This window comes from Dermacentor variabilis, unplaced genomic scaffold (assembly GCF_050947875.1).
Source record: "Dermacentor variabilis isolate Ectoservices unplaced genomic scaffold, ASM5094787v1 scaffold_29, whole genome shotgun sequence".
In the NCBI taxonomy this organism is placed as follows: Eukaryota; Metazoa; Arthropoda; class Arachnida; order Ixodida; family Ixodidae; genus Dermacentor; species Dermacentor variabilis.
The window spans coordinates 552501-565392 of NW_027460467.1; the positions used below are offsets into that span (position 1 = coordinate 552501).

The 12892-nt window shown below is 49.2% G+C and overlaps 1 protein-coding gene and 1 non-coding gene across 2 annotated transcripts in view; both read left to right on the forward strand.

Annotated features, from left to right (window-relative positions):
* The window catches only part of LOC142568676 (uncharacterized), a 120218-nt gene that overhangs the window by 65472 nt on the left and 41854 nt on the right, over positions 1-12892 (forward strand). The window lies entirely within an intron of this gene.
* On the forward strand, positions 575-645 carry TRNAG-GCC (transfer RNA glycine (anticodon GCC)). Its single transcript has one exon. It is a non-coding gene; the product is annotated as a tRNA-Gly (tRNA).

A 12892-nucleotide genomic window follows, 5' to 3' on the forward strand; every position in this document is an offset into this window, starting at 1 on the left:
AAATTTAAGAACATCGTGCAGTCGATTTATTATATTGGAGGGTATTCCCCAAAACAACATCTAATTGTGCTCGGGAAATAACGCATGAGTCGATATAAGACTTTCAGGTTTTGTGTGGCGAATCGTAACGCATCGCTTTATTGCGTATCACAGATGTTCTCTCGCTGGCGCTACTTTGCCAAAAGCCCGTGCTATATTCGGGGCATCCTTTTTATGTAAAGCGGCAAGCAAAGAAAACCTGGCTTTCTGAAGCGCCGTTTTCCTGGTCGTGTGTCACGCCAAAGGAAATTTTGCATGCCTTCGTCGTAGACGGAAAAATACATAATATCCGCTGTCTTGCATGTGTAGTCAGGCTACACGATAACGGATCTCTATTCTTTCTTCAACGATCCACCAAATTGCGTTGTGGGCGACCGAAGAAGCCTTTGTTTCCGCAGTGTCGCCATGCGTCCAACGCTGAAGCAGGTTATTTCTCGAACAGGCTATCGCTGGGCTCAGTGACCTACATTGAGCCGGACAATGGGCAGCTGTATCCACGCTATTCCAGGAAAGCACCTGGCGTAGTATCTCGTGGGCGTCGGTGGTTCAGTGGTAGAATACTCGCCTGCCACGCGGGTGGCCCGGGTTCGATTCCCGGCCGACGCAGTTTCTTTTTAAAGACAATATATTTTAATGGAACGAGCAGTTCGGTGTATAGCTTTATTAGCATGATTCTTTTAAAACACAAGAGCATTACTTCGCTTTATATGTATTGAAACTGGGGACACTGGAAAGGTAAAAAGAACAAGGTTAATTTTGGCTGCCTGAGGCATCACTTTGATTCAAAAGGAATTCTCACAGATCTTGTCAAAAATCCTATCGCCGAGTTAGACTGTACAGAGGCACTTTTATACCAAGCGCACTAGTATAAAAGGGGCCTTCAACCACTTTTTATCGTAGTGGAGAAAGGCATTTCATATTAAAACAGGCTTTTTCAAAAAGACATTGACGCAAGAAAAGGATTTCAACGCGTTCAACGGAAGCGAAGTTATTGGCCATCAAACACGAATTCCCCTAAGCTCTTGTTCCTTGTACTACGAAGGCTACGACGCAGTGGGGCGTGCCTGCAAGGCTCCGCCTTCTAAACGTCACCGGCGCTCACAGTTCAAATTTCATTTTGGATGTCAACGTAGAAGCCAGGACTTCCGCCTTTTGTGCTTACGACGCGCTAAACATAAGGCACGTGCCGTTGTCTTCGGCGAGCCGCAGTGCGCTTAGCCAGCGGACTCGTGGCGGCACCTCGCGGCGGCGGCAGTATCTACGCCATGAAGCCGACCGCTGCTTGTCAGCTATCGGCCAATAGCAGCCGTCTAAGGAAACGACGAAACAAAGCCTCTGATGACGAAATATAGTGGCCAGAAGAGAGTGAGGAGATATCCTTCTGTTGAAAAAAGAGCGTTTGGGAGAAAGGTGACTTCGCGATCCGCTTGCGCGCTCCACGCACCGCGTACGACAGGAAAACTTGGCTGAGATGTTCACAGCAGCGATTGCTACCCGCGGACTACGTAATTTCACCAAGCAAGGGTAGTTCAGGGCTCCTTTAAGCATAGACAGCAACCAACAGTTTATCTCTATAATTTTAATCGTTTATGAAAGTTACCAGAATAATTCCATATTTTCGGCAAGATGCATACAGCAAATACCGATGACTCCCCGGTTTTACTCTTTAAAATAAAACAGGAACAACGCAACACAGCACCAGTGAGTAAAGACCACAGGACAGAGCGCTGACTAGCAACCGAATGCTTTATTTTCAAAAGCAGCATATAAGGACATCATTGAATGTGACGTAAAGAACAGAAAAAGAAGGATAAGCGTCAGCCACGGAGATAATCCAGTTATTTTGTTGAGAGCGTGAATGACGCAAAACTGACGCACGCGTCGCCGCTTGTGAATATGCAAAATACTTCAAAGATTTCCCGCGCGCGCTTTTCACTATATCTGACAATTATTTCGCACTTCTTAAAGATCGGGGTGCAACCACACGTCTTACAGCGGGCAGCCAGATGACTGCGCGGGTGTCCTTTTAGTGAAGCGGCACGCTCACGTAGGCGATGCACCTCCCCATTTGCCCGATAAAGCAACGTTTACAATCGAGCGGGATTTTATACACGACATGCGTTGTAGAGCCAACGAAGCCGCCAAACTGATTCTTATAGCAACTTTTGCGCGCGACAGTATCCACCACGTTGACTATTTGGCTCAATCCGCTCTGTTTACTAAGGGCATTGCCCACCACCCTCGCTCCTGCCTTGGCCGCAATTTCTTAATGTTATGGGAAACATGGTGTGCATAGGGAATGACGGCAAGCATAGATATCGAAGACGGAGGCTGCGTAGTTTGTTTTCCGGCGTTCTTTACCTCTTTTACAAGTCCACCAGCTATAGACTGCACAATACGCTGGTCGGGTATCATGCTGATGTTAGTCTGTTGACTTGTGCTGAAAAGCTCTCTTCAACAGAATGCTCGCACGAACGCTTAAGAGAAGCTAGCAAACCTGCCTTAGCGATGCCTCGTATTACGAGTTTGGAGTGTGCCGACGAAAACAGGAGAAGCCCTTTCTTTGAGCGAGGCGAGTAGCTCCAACAAACGTGATGAAGTTTAAAAACAATTTCACTGTCTAAAAACATTTAACGGTCATTAGTGGGCTCTTCCGTTGTTAATGCAAAATCCTTCATTATCTCACTGAAGGCGTTTTGGAGGTTAAGTCCGCGTCACAAGGGTCAACTGGATAAAATACTAAAAAGACGCCAACAAATCGGTATATTCTTACGGTTGTCAGCTGTAGGCGAGCGATTAAGCCTCTATCATAGCGTGCGAACAAAATGTCACTTGGTATGGGTGCGAAACATGAACCCATACACACTCCCTGCCTTTGAATTGAAAGCTCATTGTCACGACAAATGAATGTGGGCTTGGGTAGTAGGTGAGTGAAGGCGTTGTGTGATGCTTGTCGAAGGAAGGATGTTGGCGAAGGCACGTGATCATTACCGTTTAACAATTTCATTTATTGTGCTCGAACAACAATAGCGGGCCTGAAACGACCCTGCTACACGTCACACAGGCTTCACAATCATTTCAACTGTGCCTTGAACTCGCGCATTCGATTACTTTGCGATTCCGCGTGCTGTCCACTTTTGGAATTCTCTCCCGGACAACATCGCATGCAAGTCGAAGTGTGACACATTTCGCGACGCCATACAACATTCACGCTTTATTTTGCTAATAAAGCGTCAAGATGTGCTGTTTGTTATCTCACGTGTCGTTATTGCAAATCCACAGATTCTTTTTTTCGCATTTATTACATATGCCGTGTTCCTTTACTGTTCCTTTTTTTTTCGTTCTCTGTTTGAAGTACTTTTTCCCTCTTCAAAGATGCAACCTCTATATTGTATTATGTTCGAGTTTTCTTTTTTACATACACTAGTATATAGAAGGTATTAAGTGTAATTATTAACATTTATCAGTCATAAAGGTTTAATCTTGTCCAGCGTTGCGTATAATTATGAATTATCTTGTATTTTCTTTCCTTTTTGCTGTTTTTTTCTTTTCGGTGTTGATGGGGGCTATATGCGAAAACACACGTGTCCTTTGATTTAGCTGCACGTTAAAGAAGCCCAGGTGGTCACGATCATTCCGGAGTCCCCAATACGGCGTGCTTTTTAATCAGATCGTGGTTTTGGCACGTGAAGCCCCATAAGGTCATTCTTTTTTCTTTTCGATATATGTCAGACATTCAGTGTATTTTGGACACGCACTTAAATACTGTCCCCCTAACTCACTGCCTCCCCTGAGGGCTGTAATGTTATCAAATAAATAAATAAATTTGTGAATGAATGAAAAAAACGAATAATTGTACACTGTTGCGTTTCGCCTGCGACACGTGGTTTTGCCGGCGCGACTGCGGCGGGGCGGCAGACATTTTGGCCCGATCGTCGTCGCCGCAACGCTCATCGGCAGGTGTTTCCAGGCGCGACTGCGGCGATGCGACCGCAAAGGATCACCCTCTCATTCCAGTCATTGTGCCCGAACCAGGCGATGCGAAAGCAGGGATCATCCTCTCATTACAGTCATTGTGCCCGACCGGCAGCGCTACGACAGGGTGCTACGAGATCGTGCTCGACATGGTGCTACGGCAGCGCTACGACAGGGTGCTACGAGATCGTGCTCGACATGGTGCTACGGCAGCGCTACGACAGTGTGCGTCACCATTAGCCCATTGTACATTCACGTGCTCGTCTTTTGAGGGGTTCCTTCTTGCCCTCAACTGCGAGAGTATAAAAACAGCTGCCCCCGGACGCCAAGAGGAGGGCTCCGATTTCTTCTGTTGAGTGAAGTGCTCTCCCGTCTCTCCACTTCGGTCAAACCTGACCGCCAACTCTTTGCGATGTTAAAATAAACAAGTTGTTTCGTTGTTACCAGTCGACTCATGCTTTGCCGGGACCTTCGGATGCTTCCAGTTGTACCCCAGGCCGCCAGGCCAACGCTACCCTTGGGGCTTGCGACCCAGGTACAACCACGGGCGTCAGCGCCGAGTTCCCAACAGATCGTACCAGCGGCGAGATCCAAACATCTGGTTGGCAGCGGTGAGATCGCCTCCGACTTCAAACAACTGTCTGCCAGCGGTGAGATCGCGACAACGGAGGCCAGCAGCGAAGAGATGCAGTTGACTGTATGCTGAGCAGCTCAACGACGATCCGGGAGCAGTGCAACGAGCCCTGTGTGACGACTGGTTGCCTGCAGCGGAACGACTGCGCGGAATTCCTGCCTGCGAGGTTTGGTGAGTGCGGGACTTTCTTCTTCTGAGCTTTGCCAGGCTTTTGTTAGTGTCAGAAACAGAGCTGGTAATTGTGGTTGTCGTTGCTGCCGGGTTAGTTTGCGGCAAGACAATAGTAAGCAGTAGAGAAAGCAGCATTCAGAGCAGCCATGGATTTGAAGTCGTTGCGCAAACCGAAATTGTTGGAGCTTGCAAGAGAGTTGGGTCTGGATGTCTCAGACAAACTAAGAAAACCTGAACTGCTAAAGGCTATTCTTGAGTTAGAAGCTGAGGATGACGAGCTGTCGGAATGCCTTGAGACCATTGAGGAGAGGGAGACGGCAAAAAGACAGGAGCGCGAAATTAAAGAACAGAAAGAAAAAGAAGAGCGTGAACGTAAAGAACAGAAAGAGCGAGAGCAACAAGAGCGTGACCGTCAACACGCTTTGGAAATGAAGCGTCTTGAGGTAGAGATGGAACGCGCTCGTAATGGAAGTCAGGCACACGGTGCAGGAGAACGCGTATTGTTCAAAATGACTGACCTGATGCGGCCGTTTAAGCTTGGAGAGGACATTGGTTTGTTCCTGGTTAACTTTGAGCGAACGTGCGAGAAGCAGGGGTTCTCTCGGGAAACGTGGCCACAGCGCTTGCTCACTTTGTTACCCGGCGAGGCGGCCGACGTAGTCGCTCGCTTGGATAGAGAGGAAGCAGAGGATTTCGACAAAGTAAAATCGAGTCTGCTAAAAAAGTACCGGCTGTCTGCGGAGGCGTTCCGTCGGAAGTTTCGGGAAAATGAGAAAGGCAGAAGTGAGTCATATACAGAGTTTGCGTATAGGCTTATGTCGAACATGCAGGAGTCGCTCAAAGAAGAGAAAGCGTTTGGTGACCACGATAAAGTTCTGCAGTGCTTCGGGCTAGAACAGTTTTATAGTCGGTTACCGGAGAACGTGCGATACTGGGTCTTGGATAGGCCAGACGTTTGTACGGTGGCTAAAGCCGCTGAGCTAGCCGAGGAGTTTGTGACGCGTCGGGCTCGCGGAGCTAAGGACGGTCAAAAGGGTGAATTTGGCTCGAAGTTCGAGAGGCCGAAGTTCACACCCATGAGAGCAAAGGGGAACACGCGTAGTGCGGATGCGAGTGGAAGCAGTGCGACCGAACCTAAGGAGACGGCGGCAGCCGAAGCCGAACGCAGAAAGCGGTTCGAGATGAGGCAAGCGCGCGTTTGTTATACGTGCCAGAAGCCGGGTCACTTTTCGGCGCAGTGTCCGGAAACAACACCAAAAGTTGTGTTTTTTTCAATAGGCAGCACTGACGAGAACATGAAGCTTCTCGAGCCTTACATGCGAGACCTCCTCGTGAACGGGAAAGAGTGCCGAGTGCTTCGCGATTCCGCAGCTACGATGGATGTAGTTCACCCGTCTTATGTAGAACCCCATATGTTCACGGGCGAGTGCGCGTGGATCAAGCAAGCCGTGGAAGCTCATAGCGTGTGTCTGCCAGTAGCAAAGGTGCTTATTGAAGGACCTTTCGGAGCGCTTGAGACAGAGGCGGCAGTGTCATCTATGCTGCCACCTCAGTACCCGTACCTATTTTCAAACAGGTCCGATCACCTCCTGCGCGAGAAGGGGCTTTTGTTTGGTGAAGCTAGTGTTCAGGCCTTAACCAGATCGAAGGTTCGGGAGCTCGCTGCAAAGGCGGTAGTTGCGGGGCCGACGTTATCAAACAACGAAAAAGGGTCAGAGGCGCAGCAAGCTGATATTCCGAGCACGCCCGAACTGAATAAACTTGAGTCTGTAACGTTAAAGGCGCCAGATACTGGAGAGGAAACGCCCGACGCGGGAAAGTTAGAAGAGCTATCTACTGATTTGCTCATCGCGCCTACGTCAGACGGACTTGATAGGTTGCTAAAAGTCAGCCGGACGGCTTTGATAGCCGAGCAAAAAAAAGGATGGCAGCCTGGAAAACGTGCGCTGCAATGTCAAAGAAGGTATCGCCAGGAAAACTGCGCGTTTTGTGGAAAGAGGTGGAGTCCTGTACCGGAAGTATCTAGACCGCAGAGGAGTGGAGTTCGATCAGCTGATCGTGCCTCAATGCTATCGTCAGGATCTGTTGCGCTTGTCACATGGGGGTTCGTGGTCCGGACACCTAGGAGTTAAGAAAACTAAGGACCGTCTCTTGCAAGAGTACTATTGGCCAGGGTGTTTTCGGGACACAGACCATTTCGTGAGGACATGTGACACTTGTCAGCGGGTGGGCAAACCAGGGGACAAATCGAGGGCGCCGTTGAAATTGGTACCTATCATTACGGAGCCTTTTAGACGGCTCGTTATTGATACTGTGGGACCTCTGCCGGTAACAGCCACGGGGTACAGACACATTTTGACTGTGATCTGCCCAGCGACAAAGTTCCCTGAAGCAGTGCCGCTTAAAGAACTCAGCTCAGTTGAGATAGTTAATGCACTACTGTCCATATTTGCGCGAGTTGGTTTCCCTGCGGAAATCCAATCAGATCAGGGCACAGTGTTTACTAGCGCTTTGACGACAACTTTTCTCGAAAGGTGTGGGGTAAAGCTGTTACACAGCTCAGTGTACCACCCACAGTCGAATTCCGTTGAGAAGCTCCACTCCGTCATGAAGCGCGTGTTGAGAGCGTTGTGTTTTGAACATCGAACTGACTGGGAGCTGTGTCTGCCTGGGGTGATGTTTGCTTTAAGGACCGCGCCGCATGCGGCTACGGGGTTTTCGCCAGCTGAACTGGTGTACGGTCGCTCGCTTCGATCTCCGCTTCGCATGCTTCGAGAATCGTGGGAAGGTAGGGGCGACGACCCAGTCGTGGTGGAGTACGTACTTAAGCTCCTCGAACGCTTAAGAAGGGCACAGGAGTTGTCAGGTGAAGCAATGACAAAGGCCCAGCAGAGGGCCAAGGTTTATTATGATCGGACAGCCAGGGCCCGTCGTTTTGAGGTGGGCGATGAGGTCATGATATTGCGCACATCGCTAAACAACAAACTAGACGTGCAGTGGGAGGGCCCCGCACGAATTGTTCAGAAACTGTCGGACGTTAACTACGTGGTAAGTCTGCCAGGAAAGCGGAAAGCACAGCAAGTTTACCACTGTAATCTGCTCAAACCTTATAGACAAAGGGAAGCAGTGGTGTGCATGATGGTAAACGTTCCTGAAGAGCTTCCGGTCGAGCTTCCGGGACTAGGCTCAGTGACGAACAGGGAAGACACCGGTCAAGTCATTAGTGACCTTATCAGTAAAGCACCGCTGTCGCCCGAGCAGAAAACCGAACTACACCAGCTATTACAAGAGTTTCAAGGTCTGTTCTCTGAGAGGCCTGGTAGGACTTCTGTACTTACTCATGATATAGAACTTACCTCCACAGAGCCAGTACGATCCAAGGCGTATCGGGTGTCACCCCGCCAGAGCGATATTATGGAGGCTGAGGTAAAGAAAATGCTACAGCTCGGTGTTATTGAGGCAGGTGAGAGTGATTATACCTCCCCTTTGATTTTAGTTGAGGTACCGGGCAAGGAACCTCGTCCTTGCGTCGACTACCGCAGGCTTAATTCCATCACTAAGGATCAAATTTATCCGATCCCTAACATCGAGGAGCGCCTTGAGAAAGTTAGTAGCGCTCAGTTTATTTCCACCCTAGATCTTGTCAGGGGTTATTGGCAGGTTCCACTTACAGAAGAGGCTAGTAGGTATGCGGCGTTCATTTCACCAATGGGAACATTCCGTCCTAAAGTGTTGAGTTTTGGTTTGAAGAACGCGCCATACTGTTTTTCAAGCCTCATGGATAAAGTGTTGCGGGGACAGCAAGAATTCGCTTTACCGTATCTAGACGACGTAGCGATATTCTCCGCATCCTGGTCTGAGCATATGGCACACTTGCGGGCAGTGCTAACCCGCCTGCGCGAAGCGGGCTTGACAGTAAAGGCTCCTAAGTGCCAGTTAGCACAGGCCGAGGTTGTCTACCTCGGTCACGTGATTGGTCAGGGTCGTCGCCGCCCCTCTGAAATAAAGGTGGCCGCTGTGCGAGACTTCCCGCAACCGCGCACGAAGACCGATATTCGGTCGTTCTTAGGTGTCGCCGGCTACTATCAGAGGTACATCCCCAGGTACTCTGATATCGCGGCTCCCCTGACGGATGCTCTAAGAAAGTCAGAGCCTCAAACAGTCGTCTGGGACGAGACAAAGGAAAGAGCTTTTAGCGCCCTAAAGAGTGCCCTAACAAGCCAGCCTGTGCTACGATCGCCAGACTATACAAAAGGGTTCGTTGTTCAATGCGATGCTAGTGAGCGAGGCATGGGCGTTGTACTGTGCCAACGGGAAAATGGAGAAGTAGAACACCCCGTCCTGTATGCTAGTCGTAAGCTGACCAGTCGTGAGCAGGCGTATAGCGCCACCGAGAAAGAGTGTGCATGTCTCGTGTGGGCCGTTCAGAAATTGTCATGCTATCTAGCCGGCTCGAGGTTTATCATTGAGACGGATCACTGCCCTCTCCAATGGCTGCAGACCATCTCTCCCAAAAATGGCCGCCTCCTGCGCTGGAGCCTCGCTTTACAACAATATTCCTTTGAGGTGCGTTACAAAAAGGGGAGTCTCAACGGTAACGCCGATGGCTTAAGTCGAAGCCCCTAACGTAGGAATCAGCCTCAAAATTGTTTGTTACTGATGTTTTTCTTCCTGAGGCAGGATTTTTTTTAACATATTGCTTTTGTTTAGTGTTTCAAAGTGATGATATGCTTTCTAGTGCAATTTTTCAATTTGTGGACGCGTTCTGAGTGATGCTAGACTACTGTAAGGAACTAGGCAGTGGTATAAAAAGGGGAAAGAGCCTGGCAGGGCTTAGTGAGGGTTGTGCCGTGCTTGCTGACTGAGCGGTTGAGTTTCAGCGTAGTTCTAACGCTTGCCGGGAACGAGAACAAAAAGGTGAACTCTCCCGAAGTCACTTTGCAGTGTCCCGTGCGAACCTGAACAAGAGAACGAGGCCTTCTCTGTGCGCTGCGCTCAAGAAACGTCGAGGGACGCCCGACTTCGGTTATGAGCATCATCGAGCGACATCCCTCCGGACAGCGGATGCAGTCCCCTGTCCATCGGGATCTCCTTTCCCCGGCGGGGCGGTCTGTTGCGTTTCGCCTGCGACACGTGGTTTTGCCGGCGCGACTGCGGCGGGGCGGCAGACATTTTGGCCCGATCGTCGTCGCCGCAACGCTCATCGGCAGGTGTTTCCAGGCGCGACTGCGGCGATGCGACCGCAAAGGATCACCCTCTCATTCCAGTCATTGTGCCCGAACCAGGCGATGCGAAAGCAGGGATCATCCTCTCATTACAGTCATTGTGCCCGACCGGCAGCGCTACGACAGGGTGCTACGAGATCGTGCTCGACATGGTGCTACGGCAGCGCTACGACAGGGTGCTACGAGATCGTGCTCGACATGGTGCTACGGCAGCGCTACGACAGTGTGCGTCACCATTAGCCCATTGTACATTCACGTGCTCGTCCTTTGAGGGGTTCCTTCTTGCCCTCAACTGCGAGAGTATAAAAACAGCTGCCCCCGGACGCCAAGAGGAGGGCTCCGATTTCTTCTGTTGAGTGAAGTGCTCTCCCGTCTCTCCACTTCGGTCAAACCTGACCGCCAACTCTTTGCGATGTTAAAATAAACAAGTTGTTTCGTTGTTACCAGTCGACTCATGCTTTGCCGGGACCTTCGGATGCTTCCAGTTGTACCCCAGGCCGCCAGGCCAACGCTACCCTTGGGGCTTGCGACCCAGGTACAACCACGGGCGTCAGCGCCGAGTTCCCAACAGATCGTACCAGCGGTGCGATCCAAACAACACGTACCACGCAACATTTCGGGATTCTGTGCCTCTCGTGTCACAGTGGAACGTACTAATAATGGAGGATCGACCAAGAACGGAAACACCCCCAGTGAAATATATAGAATAGCCAAGTCAAAGAAAGTAAGCTATATCAAGGAACCCGCAAACTATATTTAACCATATTTTCTGTTAACAAATCGGTGTTCGTGCTTTCGAGACATCTGTGAGCTGACATCGTCTGTTGGGATTTCACATAAGTTATCCTCTTTTTTTTTTGTTGTTGTTACGCAGAAAAGAGGTGCGCATATTCGGTCAGCACACAAGAGTTCTGTAAACCACATCACTGGTACTTACAGATATGCTTTGCATACGTATCTACAAATATATCCGCCGATATGTCGACCTACACAACAGCCCCTAGCAGTCACATTAAACTCAGAAAAGGCAAAAAAATGTTTCACTTTAATAAGAGAGAAAACTAAAACTGTACGAGAAGATAACTTTCCCCACGAGGAGACCGAATTCGCACCTCCACATCACGCATGCGCTGCTCTTTTGATTAAGCCAAATGTTATACCGTATATACGCCTCGTGCACCGCCTATAGAGGCGCCACTGATAGCCACCTAGCGAGCGCTTCCAACAGCCCGCGCGGGAGCAGTAGCAGACGGCCACCCTTTGCAGCAAGGATGGCTGAAGTTCGCGGCTGCGATTTCTCCTTTGTTCGGGTGCCAGGCTGCTACATCTGCGGTGACAGGAGTAGGGAAGACGCTGACCTTTGTTGAAAGCGGGTATGAACACGATGTTACCGGTGTTTGGGACAACATGATCCACATACGTGTCAGGTTCGTCCCGCAGTCAAACGCCATGAACCCCATATATTTGAAGTGGAGCTCATGTTAACTAGCCGATAAATTTTATTGAGTAATGCGATCTCTCAATCGTTTTCTTTTATTCTACCCTTGCCGTAATGCTGCTTCAGTACCTCAATAATCAGCACTCGTCGTTAGTGCATGCTTCAGAGTTATATCAAACAAATCCGCACGGTGCGATATCTGCATATGCCGTTGCGATTTTTCTGCCGATGAATACATGTCACATCGCCGAATAAGGGCAGTCGGAGTTGCCTCAAGAAGAGTAATTGCGAATTTATTGATGGAAACGCGTACACTAGTCAATGAAGTCACCAAGCGCACGGGTTAACAAAAGCGCGTGTTAGTGCTTTACCGCCCATCCAATTCTGCTGCATACGCCGACGAACTGCCGTTCCCGCTGCAGTTTTTGCAATTCCAAATTCCCCAAGGAAGCTGCTTGGAAACGTACAAAGCTAAAGTCTGACTAACATTTCAGTACTTTGTTTATAATATTGGAGAGAGGTGCCACATGATATATTCAAAGGCACAGCAGCGCCAGTCAGAGTAGATGAGCGCTGGCGGCAAGGCCGGGTTTAGTCCTCTGCATCGTAAGCATAATAAGAAATAATTCAGTTGAGTACAAAATTCACATGCAAGAAGGGACTACGTTGTCAAATAAACAAATCACTCGGCGTGTTAAGTCTGCTCAGGCAGCATCGAGGTGTGATGACTTCCCAAACGTGGCGCGAACATTTCAGCGAAAAATGGAACAAAAATACCATATGCAGGAACCTATTTACAATTCTCGTCCTGAACAACCTATTTTCTAAACAGATTTAAAAAACACAATATATAAGATGCCCTCGGGCGAAATGAATAAAGCTGTTAAAGAAGCACTTCCTTGGTATTATTCCGATAAGACACAGCGTGATTTATACGCTTTACAAACGAGGCAGGCTGAAAACCTGGCAGCTCAAAAGAATTAACAAGAGTTGTGCATTGAGCAACTAGGAACAGTTAAACAAGTGCGAAGCCACGCATAAAATAGACGTAAAAACATCAAATGCGCGACAGCTGGTGCGAGGATTTACCGGGTCACATAGAACCGACAACTTCAGTTCTTGCAAACTTCAGTAGCTTTAAAATAAAACACAATGCGCTCGTGCAGTCATGCTGCCTAGCTAGCGCAACGCAGTAACGAAGTGGAAAGCGATATAAGGGGCAAACGGCATTCCGAACATTAGCGAAATCCATTTAAACCGCATGCTGCGCTGCATGCGAACTTCGTCACTTATGCGTCTAACTACGAACGAGTAGAAAAAAACACCGACGATACAAAGGAAAGGATCAAAACAATAAATTTCCCCCCGAAGCGACGATCCATTTTTGCTACCGGTGCTCTCGCTGATGAG